Here is an 18,867-nt window from a genome sequence, read left to right as displayed (position 1 = left end):
ACAATCCGGGGAAAATTTATAGCAATTGCAACTCACAAAAAGAGGGAGTCTCTGAAAAAGGTAAACGAACTCTTACAAAATATCGCCTCATTGGAAGAGTCACAAAAGTTAAACCCATCCAAGCAAATTCTGAACCAGCTGTCTTTATTAAGGAAAGAATTATTAGACATACAGTATGCACAGGTTGAAAAATCCCTATTTTTTACTAGACAGCTATTCTATGAGAAGGGAAATAGAGCGCAAATGAACAAAATCGCCTATATATTTAGAGAATATTTTTCTAAGGTTTATAATTTAAGTATGGATAAAGGATATATCCACCCATCTTCACTTAATATTCAAGAATATTTGCAATCCTGCAAACTTCCCACACTTACATCAGATCAACTAAATAAGCTTAATGCCCTAGTAACAACAGAAGAAGTATTAGATGTTCTGAAAGAAGCAAAGCCCCATAAAGCACCAGGGCCTGATGGCTTTACCATGGCCTATTATAAAAAATTCAGGGACATACTAACACCAAAATTAATAACATTATACAACGGCTTTATGGGTTTTGACCCAATCCCTGAATCCATGCTTCACTCACATATGGTAATTATCCCCAAACCAGAAAAGGATCCTTTAGATTTTAGAAACTACAGACCCATATCCCTATTGAATACGGATTTAAAAATACTAACTAAAGTTTCAGCAAACAGGCTATCCCCAATATTACCAACATTGATAGATTTGGATCAGGTGGGGTTTGTAACAGAGCGTTATGCGGGCGACAACATCCGACGCACAATTAATTTAGTGGATCATATTAACCACCATAAGATTCCTTCATTATTATTAAGCCTAGACGCGGAAAAGGCCTTTGATAGGTTAAGCTGGTCTTTTTAGTTTCAAACATTAAAAACAATGGGGTTTGGAGGTATATTCATATCTATATTACAAAAGCTATACTCAAGCCCTAAGGTAGCCCTCAAGGTTCCCTTTACTGACCCACATCAATACTTCCCAATTTCAAACGGCACACGTCAGGGTTGTTCCTTGTCCCCACTACTATTTGCTTTATCTATAGAGCCTCTCGCGGCTAGGATAAGGGACAACCCTGACATACAAGGGATACAGATTGGGAGATCGGTATACAAAATTTCATTGTTTGCCGATGACGTCCTCTTGTCCATTTCTAGCCCTCAAGTTTCATTACCGATCCTACATGCAGAGCTCTCTAAATATGGGGAACTCTCCAATTACAAAATTAACGCAAAAAAAACGGAAGCCCTTCCATTTTATCTAACATCACAGGAGGTAGAGGGTTTGAAGATGCGATTTCCATATAGATGGCAAAAAGAGACTCTAAAATATCTGGGAGTACTTATTTGCAGCGATTCTTCTAAACTTATTCAACAAAATGTACTCCCATTAATTTCTAGAATTTTGAAAGATCTGACTAAATGGGATAATTATAGTATCTCATGGTTTGGCCATGACAGCCTTTAAGATGAACTCACTTCCAAAGCTAGTTTATATTTTTTCAGTAATACCTATGTGGATATCGCAGACATTACTTTTTCCATTACAGAAGGCATTAATGCGTTTCATTTTGGCATAGAAAACCTCCCAGGATTTCAAAATCAGTTCTCACACTACAAAGACAATTCGGAGGACTATCAGTCCCTAATATATATAATTATTATGTCGCAAGTCAACTTAGACAAATGGTAGCCTGGTATGAAAGGTATCCCCATGCTCGCTGGGCTCAGATTGAATTTTCGGCTATGAAACCCTTTCATCCCAGTGTATATTTTTGGGGATCCCGTTCATCCTTACCTGAAGATACATTAATTTATTCTTCAATTAAATCTAATCTAAAACTTTGGTCAACATTAAAGAAACGTTTGACACTATTTCAGCCACATTCTAGTCTAATTCCCATATTTGGTAACCCAGCCTTCACCCCTGGCCTTAAATATGCACCTAATTCAATCTGGGCCCAGAGGAATATTAGATACATATCGGATTTATTAGATCCTTTTACAGGTAGACTATATGCATTTGAGGCATTGAAAGACCGAATGGAATTACATGACTCATATTATCTGCAATATTTACAAATCCGACATTTTGTAATGTCTATTTCACCCTCTATGGAATTCCCAAAGAAAACAGAATTTGAAAGAATATGGGACTATGGGCCAACACAACCAGGCTTAATTTCAGCATTCTATACATGGATAAATTCTCCGAAACGCGCATCTTCGAACTATCAACATAAATATATGCTTTATTGGGACCAGGCATTGGACACCACCACGGATTTACAATCTTGGTCCAAGATCTGGTCTAATGCAGCTAAAACTTCAATATGTGTTACTACAAAGGAGAATATATATAAAGTCCTGCTCAATTGGTATAATACGCCACATAAGTTACATAAGTGGAATCCGACAATACCACCGACATGTTGGAGGAACTGTGGCCAGCAAGGAACTATACAGCATATTTTTTGGTTTTGCCCTGCAATCCAGGTCTTCTGGAAACAAGTAATACAACTAATTCATCAGATGACTGATATTGAGGTTCCAATGGACCCATGGATCTGTATGCTCGCTAAACCAATTACTAAATTAAAAGCTCCAAGACAGAGGCTTATAAACCACTTTCTTACAGCTGCCAGATGTACTATTTCAAACCACTGGAGGGACCCTATCTAACCATCAATCACGGAAGTTAGAAGTAAAATACAATACATATACAAAATTGAGCATTTAACAGCTGTATTAAGAGATAAAGTACATATTTTTGACAAAGTGTGGGAACCGGTTACCTTTTGAATGCATTTTTTTTTTAAATAGGCTGGCGGATGGAACTCTCTTTTCTCTCTTCTAACTCCTCTTCTTCTCTCTCTTTCCTCTCTATCTCTATACTTTCTCTCTTTTCTAGTAATTTTCACTAATTCTCTTTTTAGCCGTATAAGCTGTTTAGAGAAAGCTTATTCGAGATAAATCATAACGTAACAAGTATGAATAAGCTACAGGAACTCAAATAGGCCGATGCCCACTATAGGGAAATGAACAGATTGTATAAGTACTAGATTCAATATAAATAGCCTAATAAATGCATATGAATACAGCATATATTAGAAATTGCATCCAACTGTATCTGTAACATGTTATGAGAATTGACAAATGTTTGTAATATGGCATATTGGAAAATAAAAAAAATTTAAATACAAAAAAAAAAAAGTTACAGATCTTCCATTCAACCTTGCATTTAGACTAAATGGAAACCCCCATCTGTATATGGCTCCTTATTTTTTAAGTTCCTTTTAAAGAGAACCCGAGGTGTGTTTTAAAGAATGTTATCTGCATACAGAGGCTGGATCTGCCTATACAGCCCAGCCTCTGTTGCTATCCCAAACCCCACTAAGGTCCCCCTGCGATCTGCAATCCCTCATAAATCACAGCCATGCTGTGAGGCTGTGTTTACATCTGTAGTGTCAGTCTCAGCTGCTCCCCCGCCTCCTGCATAGCTCCGGTCCCTGCCCCCGTCCTTTCCCTCCAATCAGCAGGGAGGGAAGGGATGCAGGCGGGGACTGGAGTTCTGCAGGAGGCGGGGAGAGCAGCAGACTGACACTATAGAGATAAACACAGCCAGCTCTGACAAGCTGTTTGTCAGCAGCGTGGCTGTGATTTGAGGGATTGCAGAGTGCAGGGGGACCTTAGGGGGGTTTGGGATAGCAACAGAGGCTGGGCTGTATAGGCAGATCCAGCCTCTGTATGCAGATAATATTCTTCAAACCCACCTCGGGTTCTCTTTAATAATGGCCTCGCAGCCCTTAAGATTGCCAGAGTTCTCCATGATAAATCTGAGAATAAGTTAATCACACAGCCATCCACATCCAATGGACCTCTATCTCTGGCCTCATGCATTATCTCCTCTTTATCAGAGAATTTGTAGATCACATCCCTTGGTTTATTATGATCACTATTCTTTGGACCCAAAGATCTGTGCACTCTATTGATCTCAATCGGTCTCTCCGTCTACAGCAGCAAACCAAAAATCTTTAGGACTGCACTCTTTAAAGAGCATCTGTACTCTAAAATTCTTACAATAAAAAGCATACTATTCTATTCATTATGTTCTCCTGGGCCCCTCTGTGCTGTTTCTGCCACTCCCTGCTGCAATCCTGGCTTGTAATTGCCAGTTTTAAGCAGTGTTTACAAACAAAAGACATGGCATGTGATAGGCTGAGAGGAGCTCAGTCTGTGACTCACACAAAGCCTGCAGGGGGTATGTATAGCTTCTATCCTATCACAAGCAGACCAGCACATTCCTGCCTGAGTGCCTGAGCCCGACAAAGCCATCAGATGAAAGAAGATTAGATTAGATAACAGAGATAATACAGCCACTGTGCAACTAGAAAAGGCTGTAGTAATCCAGACCACATTAGAACAGGTATAGGAACTTATAGGATAGAAGAAATAAGGCTGAACATTTAGTTACAGACTCTTTAAATCTGAAGCATCAACAGATTCAGGAAGACCCTTCAGTCTGATGTTTTTGCCTTCGATTCCGATTCTCAAAATCGTCTAACTGAGACAGAAGTAAATCATAACCTTCGTCTTGCAAGCTTACTTTTGCTAATAAACTGGTCACAGCCTGCTCTACCACCTCCTCCCTAACCTCCACCACTTCCACCCGCTGACCAATTGCTGTAATATCAGATCTCAGATTCCCCAATTCTCCATGGAAAGATCTTTCCAAATGTTCAGTCAACTTTTTCATATCAGAATCACTCGGGGCACTGCTTGATCAAAATATGCAGCTGCTCATCACCTAGCAGCGTGCTGACACTTCCTGGAGGCGGGACACGACGGATCCTCAGATGCGCAAAATCTGTCAAGAATACACAAATTGGTTTCATCACCTGGAGCCTGATCCAATTCCAGTGATTGCTAGCAATTAATGGTAACCATTACAGTAAAAGTTGATAAGTGAAAGGATTTTTGTTTGAAGTCAGGACTGTTTTTGACCTATTTGGTGCCTCAGGTAAGATAACCCATCCCCCACTACCCCACCCATGTGCCTTTCTGCCTGTGTGTACATGCCCACACACTATTGTTACTGTTATAACAAGGCTATTACTCATGTAGATAAACACATTTTGTGTTAGTGTCCTAACAGAGATTCAAACTAGAGACTCAAAGCTGCAAAGTGAAAGTGCTATCCACTGTGCCCCATTCAATATCGCAACTGATAAGAAGATAGACCAACCATGAGCAGATATCAGTAGCATGCAGATAATATACATTATAGGCAGATATTTATCAGTAGAATCGAATGACAAGCAGGCAATAATCAATAAATTGTAGTGACAGGCAGATATTGATAATTAGAGTCTAATGGCAGATAAGAAGTGTTAGCTAAAGTGTTGTGACAGACAGATAGCAATTGGTAGATTCCAATTGCAACAGATAGCGAATGATGAGTAGTGACAGCTAGCAGACAAGTACAGACAAGAAGCGGATGAGGAGAAGCGATAGCTAGCGGTTAACAAATAGTGGCATGTAGCAGATGAGAAGTGATAGCTAGCAGGTGACAAGTAGTGAAAAGTAGCAGATGATGAGAAACAACAGCTAGTGAATGACTAGTAGTGACAGCTTGCATATTATGAGAAGTGACAACTAATGGATGACAAGTAGTGATAGCTAGTAGATGATGAGAAGCGACAGCCAGCAGATGATAGGTACCGACAAATAGCAGAAGATGAATAGCAACAGTAAGCAGGTAACAAGGTAACACCATTGCAGACCTTGACATCGCACCCTTCCCACCCTCAGACCATCACCTTCTCACCTTCAACCTCCTCACGGAAGGCACCTCCAAACTACCCGCCCACCCACCTGGTCGATGGCAGCGAGACCTACGCAAGCTTAACCCTAGCGTCCTTGCTGACCCCCTCCATGCCCTCTCCTCCACTCTCCCCACCCTAAACTGTCTTGCTGCAGCTCAGTATCACCAAACTCTCTCATCAGCCCTAGAGAAAGCTGCTCCACCAATATTCCACCATAACCGACCCCCTAACCCCCATTCCTGCGCACTACAAATACTCGCAACCTCCAGAGGAAAACATGCGCCACTGAACGGAAATGGAGGAAAACTAGACTTAACCAGGATTTCCTACAGTACAAGACTAACCTGCTGCAGTTCCACACTGCCCCTGCTCATGCGAAACAGGAATACTTTACCAAGCTCATCGGAGCACAAGCTTCCAACCCCCAGCGTCTTTTTGCCACTTTCATCTCCCTGCTTAAAACCACCCTCCGTTTCCTCCCTCTCTGCCACAGATTTAACCACCCACTTCACCAACAAAATTGTCTCCATCCGTCAGGAAATATCCAATCTTCACCTTCCACCCCCTCCCACCCAGATCCTCCTCCACCCTATCCTCCCCTCACCTCCTTTACTCCTACTACCACCGAGGAAGTCAACCACCTACTTCAGACTTCCCATACCACTACTTCCCCCCCTTGACCCCATCCCTTCTGATTTACTCCAGCCTCACTTCACGGAATTGGCCCCAGTCCTCACTACCCTGTTTTACCTCTCCCTATCCACAGGCACCTTCCACTCAGACTTCAAGCAGGCCACTGTACTACCCCTGCTCAAGAAACCCTCCCTCGACTCCTCGCTACCCTCCAACTACCACCCTATCTCCCTCCTCCCCTTTGCCTCAAAACTCCTTGAGCGTCTGGTTCACAAACACCTGACCCAGTACCTCAATGCCAACTCACTGCTAGACCCACTGCAATCTGGATTTCGGCCTGCCCACTCAACCGAAATTGCTCTCAACAAAGTGGTCAATGACCTTGCCTTAGCTAAAGCTGAAGGTAAATACTCCATTCTCCTCCTCCTTGACCTTTCAGCAGCTTTTGACACAGTAGATCATCCCCTACTCCTCCAGTCCATGGTCATTCACGATCTCGCCCTGACCTGGCTTTCATCCTACCTCTCCAACCGCTCCTTCACGACCACCTTCAATGAGTCCTCGTCCACCCCCAACCACCTAACATATACGCTATAGCAGCATAGAGGGTGATATAGCGTCTGGGAACGTGGAAAATCAGCCGCGTTCCCAGCCTGTCGGCGGCTGTCGCCGAACACGGAAGTAGCCGCCGCCGGGGACAGGATGATTGGAGCGGGGCTGCGAGGGCACCATCCAGCTTCGGGGGGCTGAGGGATGCCCCGGGTGAGTAAATATTTTTTATTTTTGACTTAAGTTTTCCTTTAAGGACCAGAGCCTTTTTTTCCATTCAGACCACTGCAGCTTTAACGGTTTATTGCTCGGTCATACAACCTACCACCTAAATGAATTTTACCTCCTTTTCTTGTCACTAATACAGCTGTCTTTTGGTGCTATTTGATTGCTGCTGCGATTTTTAGTTTTTATTATATTCATCAAAAAAGACATGAATTTTGTCAAAAAAAATAATTTTTTTAACTTTCTGTGATAAAATTTGTCAAATAAAGTAAATTTTCTGTATACATCTTTGTCCAAATTTATTGTGCTACATGTCTTTGATAAAAAAATAAATAAATCAGTGTATATTTATTGGTTTGGGTAAAAGTTATAGCTTTTACAAACTATGGTGCAAAAAGTGAATTTTCCCATTTTGAAGCATGTCTGACTTTTCTGAGCACCTGTCATGTTTCATGAGATGCTAAAATTCCAGGATAGTATAAATACCCCCCAAATGACCTCATTTTGGAAAGAAGACATCCCAAAGTATTCACTGAGAGGCATGGTGAGTTCATAGAAGATTTTATTTTTTGTCACAAGTTAGCGGAAAATGACACTTTGAGACAAAAAAAAAATTAAAAAATAAAATAAAAAGTTTCCATTTCTGCTAACTTGTGACAAAAAAATGAAATCTGCCACGGACTCACCATGCCCCTCTCTGAATACCTTGAAGTGTCTACTTTCCAAAATGGGGTCATTTGTGGGGTGTGTTTACTGTCCTGGCATTTTGGGGGGTGCTAAATTGTAAGCACCCCTGTAAAGCCTAAAGGCTTGATTCACAAAACCGTGCTAACTGTTTAGCAGCAGTGTGCTAAGCAGTTAGCATGTGAAGTGCCATTCGCGGACTTTTGTGCACGCAAAGTGCCGCGATTCGTGCGATTGTGGACTTTTGCGCGCTCAAATTACCACGAATCACGCCAATTTGCGCGCGCAAAAGTCAGTGATCGCGCGAATCGCAGCACTTTGCGCTTGCAAAAGTCAGCGAATGGCCCTTCACGTGCTAACTGTTTAGCACACACGTACTAAACAGTTAGCACGGCTTTGTGAATCAAGCCCTAAAGGTGCTCATGCTGGGTGGAGAAATATCTCTGTAAATGGCAATGTTTTGATTTTTTTTACACACACTTGTCCATTTACAGAGAGAATTCTCCCACCCAGCATGGGTATGTGTAAAAATACACCCCAAAACACATTATACTACTTCTCCTGAGTACAGCGATACCACATGTGTGGCACTTTTTTGCACCCTAAACCAAATGTCTCAAAATGACCTGTGAAATCCTAAAGGTACTCATTGGACTTTGGGCCCCTTAGCGCAGTTAGGGTGCAAAAAAGTGCCACACATGTGGTTCCGCCGTACTCAGGAGAAGTAGTATAATGTGTTTTGGGGTGTATTTTTACATATACCCATGCTGGGTGGGAGAAATATCTCTGTAAATGACAATTTTTTGATTTTTTTACACACAATCGTCCATTTGCAGAGATATTTCTTCCACCCAGCATGGGTATGTGTAAAAATACACCCCAAAACACATTATACTATACTATACTATACTATACTATACTATTATACAGTTATACTAATGGAATACCTTGGGGTGTCTTTTTTCTAAAATGGGGTCACTTGTGGGGTTCCTATACTGCCCTGGCATTTTAGGGGCCCAAAACCATGAGGAGTAGTCTGGAACCAAATGCCTCAAAATGACTGTTCAGGGGTATAAGCATCTGCAAATTTTGATGACAGGTGGTCTATGAGGGGGCGAATTTTGTGGAACCGGGTATAAGCAGGGTGGCCTCTTAGATGACAGGTTATATTGGCACTGAAGTGCAGGAAGCGCAGGATGTTCTCAAATCGTGACCTGGACATGGCAGCAGAGAACATGGGCATGTGATGAATTGGGTGCGTAGACCAATAAGACCGCAATACATTTTTTTTTACTAGACCCATGTTAAAGAGAAGGCCCCAAAAAATGTTACGTTCGGAAACTTGGAGTGGTTTCCACCGAAAAGGCTATGCATGGTAGCTTCTTGGATTGGCGGTTGCGTATTGTGTGGCATAATGGTTGGTCTCAGCCACAATTAAGTCGTAGAGACCAGCAGTGATCAGAAAAAAAAAGCGACGGCGATCGGAGTGCACACGCAGCTAGCAAAGTGCTGGCTGCGTGTAGGGAAAAAAAAAATTTGCAAATCGGCCCAGCAGGGCCTGAGAAATCCTCCTGCGTGGCTTACCCCTTTACCGCCAGGAAGGTTAAAGCTATAATGTATGAAAGTGGATAAATTCTGCATTTTTTCACTTTTTTTATTTTCCTTTAAAAATGCATATAAAATAAGATAATTACTAAAAAACAAATATCACCCTAAAATGCCTAATTTGTCCTGAAAAAAATAAATATATAGATCATTAGTGATACTTAGTAATAACATTATTGCCAAAATAATCAGAGCTGAGTTGAAATGTGAAAACTACCAGGGTAGGGAATTAACCAGGACTCTCAAGCAACCTGGATGCACGCAACACTTTTTACACTACAATATATAGTAAATATACTGTGTTACCTTAAATTTTGTTTGTGTTTATTTGTCTTAAGGTGGCCACACACCATACAATTTTCATGTAATCTGACTGTACAATTTTTATACAATTTTACCAACATCCATGTAGAATAACAGCACTTGGTGATTAATTGTACAGCCAGATTGCATGAAAATTGTATGGTGTGTGGCCACCTTTAGTTTGTATATTTCAATATAAAAGCAGAGTTTTTAGGGGTTTCTCTATTTTGTTTTTCCATCGCAATCTGCTATTATCAAGAACATGGCACTTGTTAACGTTATCGAGTCGCAGAGTGTTTTGTGTATGATTCTTTTTGGTGTGTCTGCTGCTCTTGGTGAATGATTGATTTTACTTTTTTACATGTATACCATAGTAAAGGAACACTATCAATACCCAAGTGTTTTAAAATTACAATGAACAAATAGTGTCTAAGTAGCTGTGTACATTTTCCTACTTTTCTTATTAAATATCAGAGGCAAAAGCTGCAATACATTGTGTATAGGTTGTAGCAGTATTGGAACAATTCATTGGCGAAGGGGTGCGTCAATTTTACACTGCAAGTACTGTTCTTTGCAAGGGGTGAGACTACAGAGTTATATGACGCTGTGTTGTCAGATTTCATACACCATTACAAAACAATAAACATTTCCTCTGCTCTTGTGAAGATAGCTCCGTCAAAGAGACATGCAGCTGCAGTCACACACAGGGTTAACACATATATAGTGCGAGGGATTCCCCCTCCCCTCGTGATTTACTGGTCCGTCACCCTGCTCAGCCTGGCTGTCAGTTTTGCGAAAGTATTTTGATAACAGTAAACAAAATGTAAGCAAGCAGTGAAATGTATACACCAGCACTTCCCAAACCATTCCTATCTCAATTGAAAAAAACATTGATAGTGTTCCTTTAATGAAATTTAACTAGAACTTATTTTAGAGTAGGGCTTATATTTCAAGCACCTTGTAAAATCCTGAAAAATCATGCTAGGGCTCAATTTCGGGGTAGGTCTTATTTTGGGGAAACAGAGTTGTACAGTACTATTAGGCTTTTATGTAATCGTAATTCTCAAGCAACTAGAGACTACATTTATCTGGCATTTACCAATCCTCGTAAGTGCCTGATAACCGAGATTCTACTATATTAATCTACATTATATATGTTAAGATATTGTCAGGTTTACATTGTTTTCTAAGTTTATAAAAAGCCAAGTTTTACATCACTAATTGTCATTGGACATGTGGTTTTCTAGAATTGTGGTGTGGAGAAGAGTTTAAAAGTCCTTGTTCACCACTGTCTATTTTTTAAATGGTGCCGCCCACTCTCCCCACATTAAAGTGGTCTGAAACTCTGACATAACATTCAATAAAAATGTGTTTTCCTACTTTTTATTACTCATACAGTTATCAGGTTTGCTTTTATGATTAAGTAATATTGTCTGTTTACAAATGACAAGTTTCCAAAGTGTAGTTTATCTTGACCTGAAACCTGCCATTGCTTTTTATTCAAACTGCTTTTTATTATATATTAACATTTTCTAATTAGCTGTTCTAAACTGTTTGTGTGCTTGAAACACAGAGAGCTTCACAGAGAGCTCCTTTTCACTTGTGTTTACACACATGTATCAACATTGGAATGCAAACAAAGATACTGTTATCTCCAGTTTGGATGTGGATCTGAAGCTGAATAGCAGGACAAAGTGCTTTATTTAACCATTTCATATCAGTGACGTTTTGCTAAAAAAAATTCTGGGATAGTAGCTTTCAAGCTGTGAGGAATCTTTTAGAGCAAAGTAGAAATGCTGACTTTCAGACCACTTTAAGCTTTTCTTGACACCCACTGCCAACTGTATCCATGTAACGGGATTAGTGGGCACCAGTCTTGATCTATCCTACACCATTTAATTTTCACAGAAATTGATCAGTAAAACCAGCCACTCCCAAATGACTTATATCATTAAAAATTGAAAATTCAATCAAATTTCTTGCTCGCATGGGCGTCTTAATTCTGCCTGAGAGAAGCTACTTAGCATTGTTATGGAAGGCATAAAAGGAAGCGTAAAAAAATGTTTTGAAACCACATTTACACTCACTTAAACTGTGTTTTCAGTAGTAGAAATGATGTAATATTTTAAAGCATAAAAAGCAAACAATGGGGAACAGTATACTAAGTTAATTGCAGCCACTGATAAAACTAAGAAAGTACTTTTTTGCCACCATTGTATAGGCTGCTTACCTTACATAAATGAATTCATATCCTTAGCTACTCCACATTGAGAGTAAAAACATTGGCACTGACTAAATGGAAGCTGTAATGCTAGGTACACACCATACAAAAAAAATCAGACGTGTGTATGGGCCTTTACCTGCCAGATAGATAATTTCCAACATATCTGCCTAGCAATAAGGCATTGTTGTACTCAGCAGGAGATTACCATAAGGCAATGCACCAGAGATAATGACCTGTCTTTACCAGTACTTTACAGAAAATAATCTCACAGAAAAATCTAACAGAAGATTGTATGGTGTGTACTGATGGAAAATTGTACTGTGTGAATGAGGCTTAACAGCTTCCATTTAGTCAGTTAAGGGGCCCATACACTCCAGCCAATTATCGGGCTATGGATTGAAATCAATCGATCGCAAATTGATTGACCAATCGATCGATTTGCGGCCGATTTCGATCGATTTAAATCGATCTGGCATGATGGAAAATCTAGGTGGATCTGTTGAGATGGCTTATCATTTTTCACTGGACCTAATGGGAATCTGATGGCAAACAAATGCCATCAAATCGATTTCAAATAGATTTCATACAGAAATCTATTGGACATCTGTTCCTAGTAAAAAATGTTCCTAAACACATCAGATAGTTATAAATAAAGAGAAAAGAGTAGTCCCCTTAATATTAGTAAATAGTAATGCTCAAACCACCGTACTCATAAAATATAAGTATATCTTTATTGCTAGATTCAAACAACATAGTAATAAAAACAATTAAAAACAACAACAAGGATCCCCTGGCCTCTTGCCATCCTTATTCCCTTGTAATGTAATACAATAAATGAAAGATCCGCTCAATAAACATGATTACAGGTCCACTTAATAAAAGTGGGGCCCGGGCTCCTTGGTGTGCTGATCACAGGGGCCTGTTTAAATAAACAGCCACTGTAGGTATTTAAATTCTTGATTAAAAAAGCTCAATAGCTATGACAGCATAACCAAAAAACCAGGAAACCACAAGCATATCGAGTATAAACATTCACTGCTGGAATACAAATATGTGCAAAAATGCAAATACATAAGGTGCTGTGCAGTATGATAATTATCAGGTCATATGATAGACAAACTGTGAACCGCAATGGTAGTTAACAAAACTTAAACAAACAATACAAGGTCCTCAAGGGACTAAACCTGGTGATGTGTTGCAAGAAGGGAGGAGATATAGGTGCAAAGAAAACCAAGGTGAGTGTTGGAAAAATAGTAAGAAAGAACAAACAAGGGTCCCAAACAACCCAAACGGGGATGACCACGTGTGTAAGATCAAAGCCAGCAGTATTGAGATGAAGTAGAAATAGTACCATGTAAGAAGGCGATAATTCGTACAAATGAGCAAAGCTTACCCTTGTAGGTGGAGGAGGATGGGGCCGTGGGGATCCGGATCCTACCGGTTACGCCAAAAGCTACCTCAGGGATGAAACTATCTAACAGCTGATCGCTTAAATACTAGACTTCCGTAATAGACGCGGCCGCGTCATTGGCGTGATCAGGCGCGCCGTCGCCATGGCAACGGCGCCGCCGTATCCGCCCCTAAAGCTACGGTGGCTCCTATCAAGCAAGATTCATTGGAACGCATAGGATACTTAACATAAACTCTCTAGTGACATCTAATGGATAAAGACGGTTGATGCAGGGACAGAGAGGAACAAGGGAAAGTGGAAAAATGATGACAAGAGATCGTCGAGGACATCTAGTGGTAAATAAGAAGATGACAATCTTAAACAAAAAACCAATACCCATATACTTATCATTGTAGCCACAAGCTTATATCAAGGATCAATTATAAATATAATAATAGAAAAAAGGGGGGAGGGGGAAAAACATATATCCAATAATAACATTTCATATACATTAATCCCAAACAATTATATCCAAAAGTAAGTTTAGCTTGTTTTTCACAAAATAATATATAAATATATATATGGAATATCGGAGAATATATATAAGACGAATCCAAAGAGTCGCATTCCTCCTGTATTCTCTAATCCATCAGCTTCTTGAAAATTAGTCCATGTGATCATGTGTAGACTCTTCATGTTTAATACAAGACATTCAAAAATGGAGTATGGAGCCTAGAAAGTTCAATCGGGGGGAAGTAAGAAAAACAAAATATTATATTAAAACTCATCCCCCAAAGAGGAAAATAGATGCTAGGGTATAAGACTACCTCTCCCAAGCACACAAGGAAAGTCAGACCATCTCACCTCATGGTCCTAGAACAGATCATAGGGAAACATATAGTCATAATAATAGAATGACTGGAGTCCAGATGATATAAACAGTCAGACCCCCTCACCTTAGGGTCTTAAGGAATACTATAGATAATATCATAAAAACATGGGAGTCGGATCTCCTCACCTTGAGATCCTAGAATAGGAAACATCATAAATAAACTCATGAATCTCTAAGTCTATAAAGCATGCAATATACACCCACAAAGGTGATACAGGTTGAAAGCATATGGTGTCCTCATCAGATAAACAGAGAGAGAGATAACCCCAATCCCATGTGGTTGCACTCAAACCTCATTAAGGTGGCAAAAAGCACCCAAACCCAAATTCTTCATTCAGGCCCGTAGGGCATCTCGTACCTAATCTATGTATCCACTGTAGCTCCAATTGTAACAGTTTGATTGTATGATTGCCACCTCTGTTGTTGAGGAATAATTTTTTGACTCCATAAACTCTCCATCTATCCATATTTCCCGGTGTACATAATAAAGAATGCGCTGCCACCGTGGTGAGTAATTTGCCCTCCAGATTATCTCTGGGGGCCAATTTTATTGTAGATCGATGTTTCTGTATCCTGATTTTTAAAGGCTTTTGGGTTTGTCCCACATATCTCTTCCCACATATGCACTCAAGCATATATATAACCCAGGGAGTTTGGCAATTTAGATCAGAGATCTATCTGATGATCTATCTGCTGCTAATATAACGAGTGTATGGCCACCTTTAGTTGAAAAAGATGTGGAAAACAAGCGGCAATAGTTCTTGACCTGTGGAGATAGTTGCTAGTTAGGAATTGGATGATGCTTGGGTTTTCTATCCTAAAAAATAAATAAAAATAAAACACACACCAAAATAAAACAAAGGAACAATCATAAAAGGGACACCTTTATTGAAAATTATACCAAATAAACTAAGATTGCAATACCTTTTGTGCAGCATTGATTCTTATAGGATGTTGATACTAAGAGGAAATAAGTGAGTGTGAAGTTTCACTTTAAATGTTTACAGCTGTAAATACATATCTTTATATGCTTTATACATTTCAGTACATGTGCTATTTCACTATGCTTGTATGTGTTGTTTTGGAAATGTTCTGCCTTTTCCACTGTGTAATATTACTTGTTTACTGTATGATTATATCATCTTGCTGAGTTAATTTGTGAAATTATTTCCTGTGTCTGCTGTCTATGTGCGATCAATTTTTAGAGTTGTGTAAGCTTTCAGTACTTGTCCTACAACTTATGTTAAGAAAAGAGAGCAGAAGATAATATATACATATTACGAATTGTTACTTGCCATTGGCTGTTTCTGTGTGCATCTGTGCAGCAATGTAGCAGTAACTGTTTGATTTAAACATTTTTCTTTTCTCTGTCTTTTGTTTCTGTGCTTAAAAGTTTATCATAAGCGGTGTGTGTTGCTGACTCCTTTCTTCTACATCTCTCCTGGTTCTTTTTGCTCCTTACATTTTCTTACTGCTCTGGTGAGTGCAAGGAATCTTAATCCTTTTTGCACACTGTACATTAGCTCTTTACATATGTGAAAGATTTTACCAGCTTTGTTGTATAAATATCTAGTCTGCTGCCTGCACTTCATTATCTATTAAACCAATTAATATATGTTTAGATCAAAGTTATAAAATGTCATTTATTTTAAATGGTTAACAATGATTGTATGCAGACAGGTATGTACAGCACATTTGCAATGCATTGCTGCGTTATAATGTTATAATAATGCATTACTGACTTTTCTACAAAGATTTGAGAATCCTCATTACTGCCTATTGCTGAAAAACATTATTTTTCTACACCCTGTAAGGATCGATGTCTTTGCTCCTCCTACTGATCCCATTAATTGATCCCTTTAAAGGGAATCTGAGGTGAAAATAAACTTATGATATAATGATTTGTATGTGTAGTACAGCTAAGAAATTAAACTTTAGCAGTAGAGATACAAGTCTAATATTGTTTCCAGTGCAGGAAGAGTTAAGAAACTCCAGTTGTTATCTATGCAAAAAAGCTTCACTTTCAAAGTCGCAGAGAGCTTGGTCTTCTGAAGCTTATTATCTCAACTGTCTGTCACTGTATTTTGTTTTTTTTCTGCAGAGGAAAGTTCAAAAGGTCATTAGCCTGCTCTGTGAAATCATTTATAATGCTGAGTGTAGTGTGTAAACTGCAAATATTAGAGAATGATGCAATGTAATAAAAAAACGATATAACTGAAAATAAACATATGAGACTATTTACTTTGCTACTAATGTTCTATCAATTATCTGTACTGCACAACCAAATCATTTTTTTTCAAGTATCATTTTTCATTTTTTTTAAAGTATCACTTTCTGTTTGTTCCATTCTGCTTCCTGTGCATAGAAGGTAATGGAAATAAATATGCAGAGAACAATATTTACACTTCACCTATGGATCACAAACTTAATATTAGTTGTTATACATTGGATTGGCAAAGCAGGGAATTATTATTATTTATTGGATTTATATAGTGCCAACATATATGCAGCGTTGAATACTTGCAGGGACAAAACAGAGGCATGGAGAACTTAGTTGACAGAAGCAAGCAGATTGTAGGAAAAACTATTTTTATTTACAGTAGGTTGTGCTTAATGTGACCCTGTAATGAGTTCTTGCATATGAATACATGGTTGTAGTAAGCAATAAGGCACAGTTCAGGCAGAGAGGTGTTCCTAGATGTGTGCATGCAAACAGTTGTGGAGCTTGTTATTCTGTCTAAAGATGTTCTGATATGCTGATACCCAATGAAGCACTTATAAAATACCTAGTCAAATCCTCAGACACAGGCCCCTTACTGCATCACTGACTATCTGTGCTAAAAGCTATGGTTTGTTTCCTGGTAGTCGTATCTGCCTCCAAGTATCTAAAGATGAGAGATAATAGTAAAGGGGGGGGGGGGGGGGGACACCGAGAGCCCGATATGGTGCAGTATGTACTGGTAATTGGGAAATATGTGGAAAAATGGGGTTGGAGTAATACTCACAAGTCTGGGTTACCTGCCAGGTAACCACTGTGTAGGCAGGTGGGGAGATTAAACCTGTCCCCACTCAGGAGTAAGAAGTCGCTCTCTGTGGAAAAGAAGAAGGGGCCAATTCCCCTCCACCAGTGGTGGACACGATATAGTAACCAATGTTACAGAGGCGCCAAAAGGATAAAATTAGATAAAATGTTTAAAAGCAGGGAGGCAATGGGTGGACCTACCTCCCTGATGCAGATACAAGAAATTGTCAGGTTTATGACAAATAAAAGGTTTATTTTACATACTCCAATGTTTTGCAACGCGTTTCGTGGGTTCCACCCACTTCATCAGGCTATAAAAAGGAGCAATTCAACACTCTTGTAAGCAGCTTCGGTCAGCTTATCGCCTCTGTGAACAGAGGTAGGTCCACCCATTGCCTCCCTGCTTTTAAACATTTTATCTAATTTTATCCTTTTGGCGCCTCTGTAACATTGGTTACTAAAGATGAGAGAGACCAGGAGCCCAATGGCACAGTATCGGTTGTTAAATTAGGTATAGAAGAATATCATACTCACAACAAGGCTGGGTTGCAACCACCGTTAGAGCCCAGGGGAAAAACAACTGGTCCTGCAAGGTGTTCCATGTCTGCTTTGCAGGTACTGTTCGGTTGAACTTATGGGAAACACAAAGTTTGCATGGCTAATCTAAGAACACTGTTGGAAACAACCTGTATATCTAATATCAGGTGTGTGTCTGTGTGTGTGTGTGTGTGTGTGTGTGTGTGTATATATATGTATATATATATATATATATATATATATATATATATATATATATATATGTACTGTTCAAAGAATAAAACTAAAGGGAATGAGGGAACACGTAAAAACAACACAATGTAACTCCATGCCAATCATACTTCTGTGAAGTCAAACTGTCCACTTGGGTAGCAACACTAATTGACAATCAATTTCACATGCTGTTGTGCAAATGGAATATACAACAGGTGTAAATTATAGGCAATTAGCAAGACATCCCCAATAAAGCAGTGGTTCTGCAGGTGGTAACCACAGGCCACTTCTCAGTTCCTATGCTTTCTGGCTGATGTTTTGGTCACTTTTGAATGCTGGCGGTGCTTTCTCTCTAGTGGTAGTTGAGACGGAGTCTACAACCCCCACAAGTGGCTCAGGTAGTGCAGCTCATCCAAGAATGGCACATCAGTGTGAGCTGTGGCAAGAAGGTTTGCTGTGTCTGTCAGTGTAGTGTCCAGAGCATGGAGGCGCTACCAGGAGACAGGCCAGTACATGAGGAGACGTGGAGGAGGCTGTAGGAGGGCAGCAACCCAGCAGCAGGACCACTACCTCTGCCTGTGTGCAAGGAGGAACAGGAGGAGCACTTCCAGAGCCCTGCCAAATGACCTCCAGTGGGCCACAAATGTGCATGTGTCTGTTCAAACGGTCAGAAACCGATACCTTGAGAGTAATATTGGCCCAACGTCCACAGGTGGGGGGGTGTGCTTATAGCCTGACAATG

General features: G+C 39.8%; 1 protein-coding gene and 1 pseudogene across 5 annotated transcripts in view; one reads left to right on the top strand and one right to left on the bottom strand.

Moving 5' to 3' along the window:
- TIAM2 (TIAM Rac1 associated GEF 2) overlaps positions 1-18,867 on the top strand; it is a 1,035,624-nt gene that overhangs the window by 674,880 nt on the left and 341,877 nt on the right. The window contains exon 1 of one of the 5 annotated variants that reach the window (XM_068231886.1): positions 15,757-15,832. The exons of the other annotated variants lie outside the window; for them this stretch is intronic. The gene's annotated coding sequence lies outside the window, so the exon portion shown is untranslated. Of the gene's footprint in view, positions 1-15,756; positions 15,833-18,867 lie in introns of those variants that run through there. 5 annotated transcript variants of the gene reach the window in all.
- Positions 1-18,867, bottom strand: part of LOC137571069 (uncharacterized) — a 32,794-nt pseudogene that overhangs the window by 1,114 nt on the left and 12,813 nt on the right.

The sequence above is a fragment of the Hyperolius riggenbachi genome, chromosome 4, assembly GCF_040937935.1.
Source record: "Hyperolius riggenbachi isolate aHypRig1 chromosome 4, aHypRig1.pri, whole genome shotgun sequence".
Lineage (NCBI taxonomy): Eukaryota > Metazoa > Chordata > Amphibia > Anura > Hyperoliidae > Hyperolius > Hyperolius riggenbachi.
The sequence above is the reverse complement of the archived record's forward strand: the minus strand, read 5'-3'. Positions and strand labels throughout refer to the sequence as shown.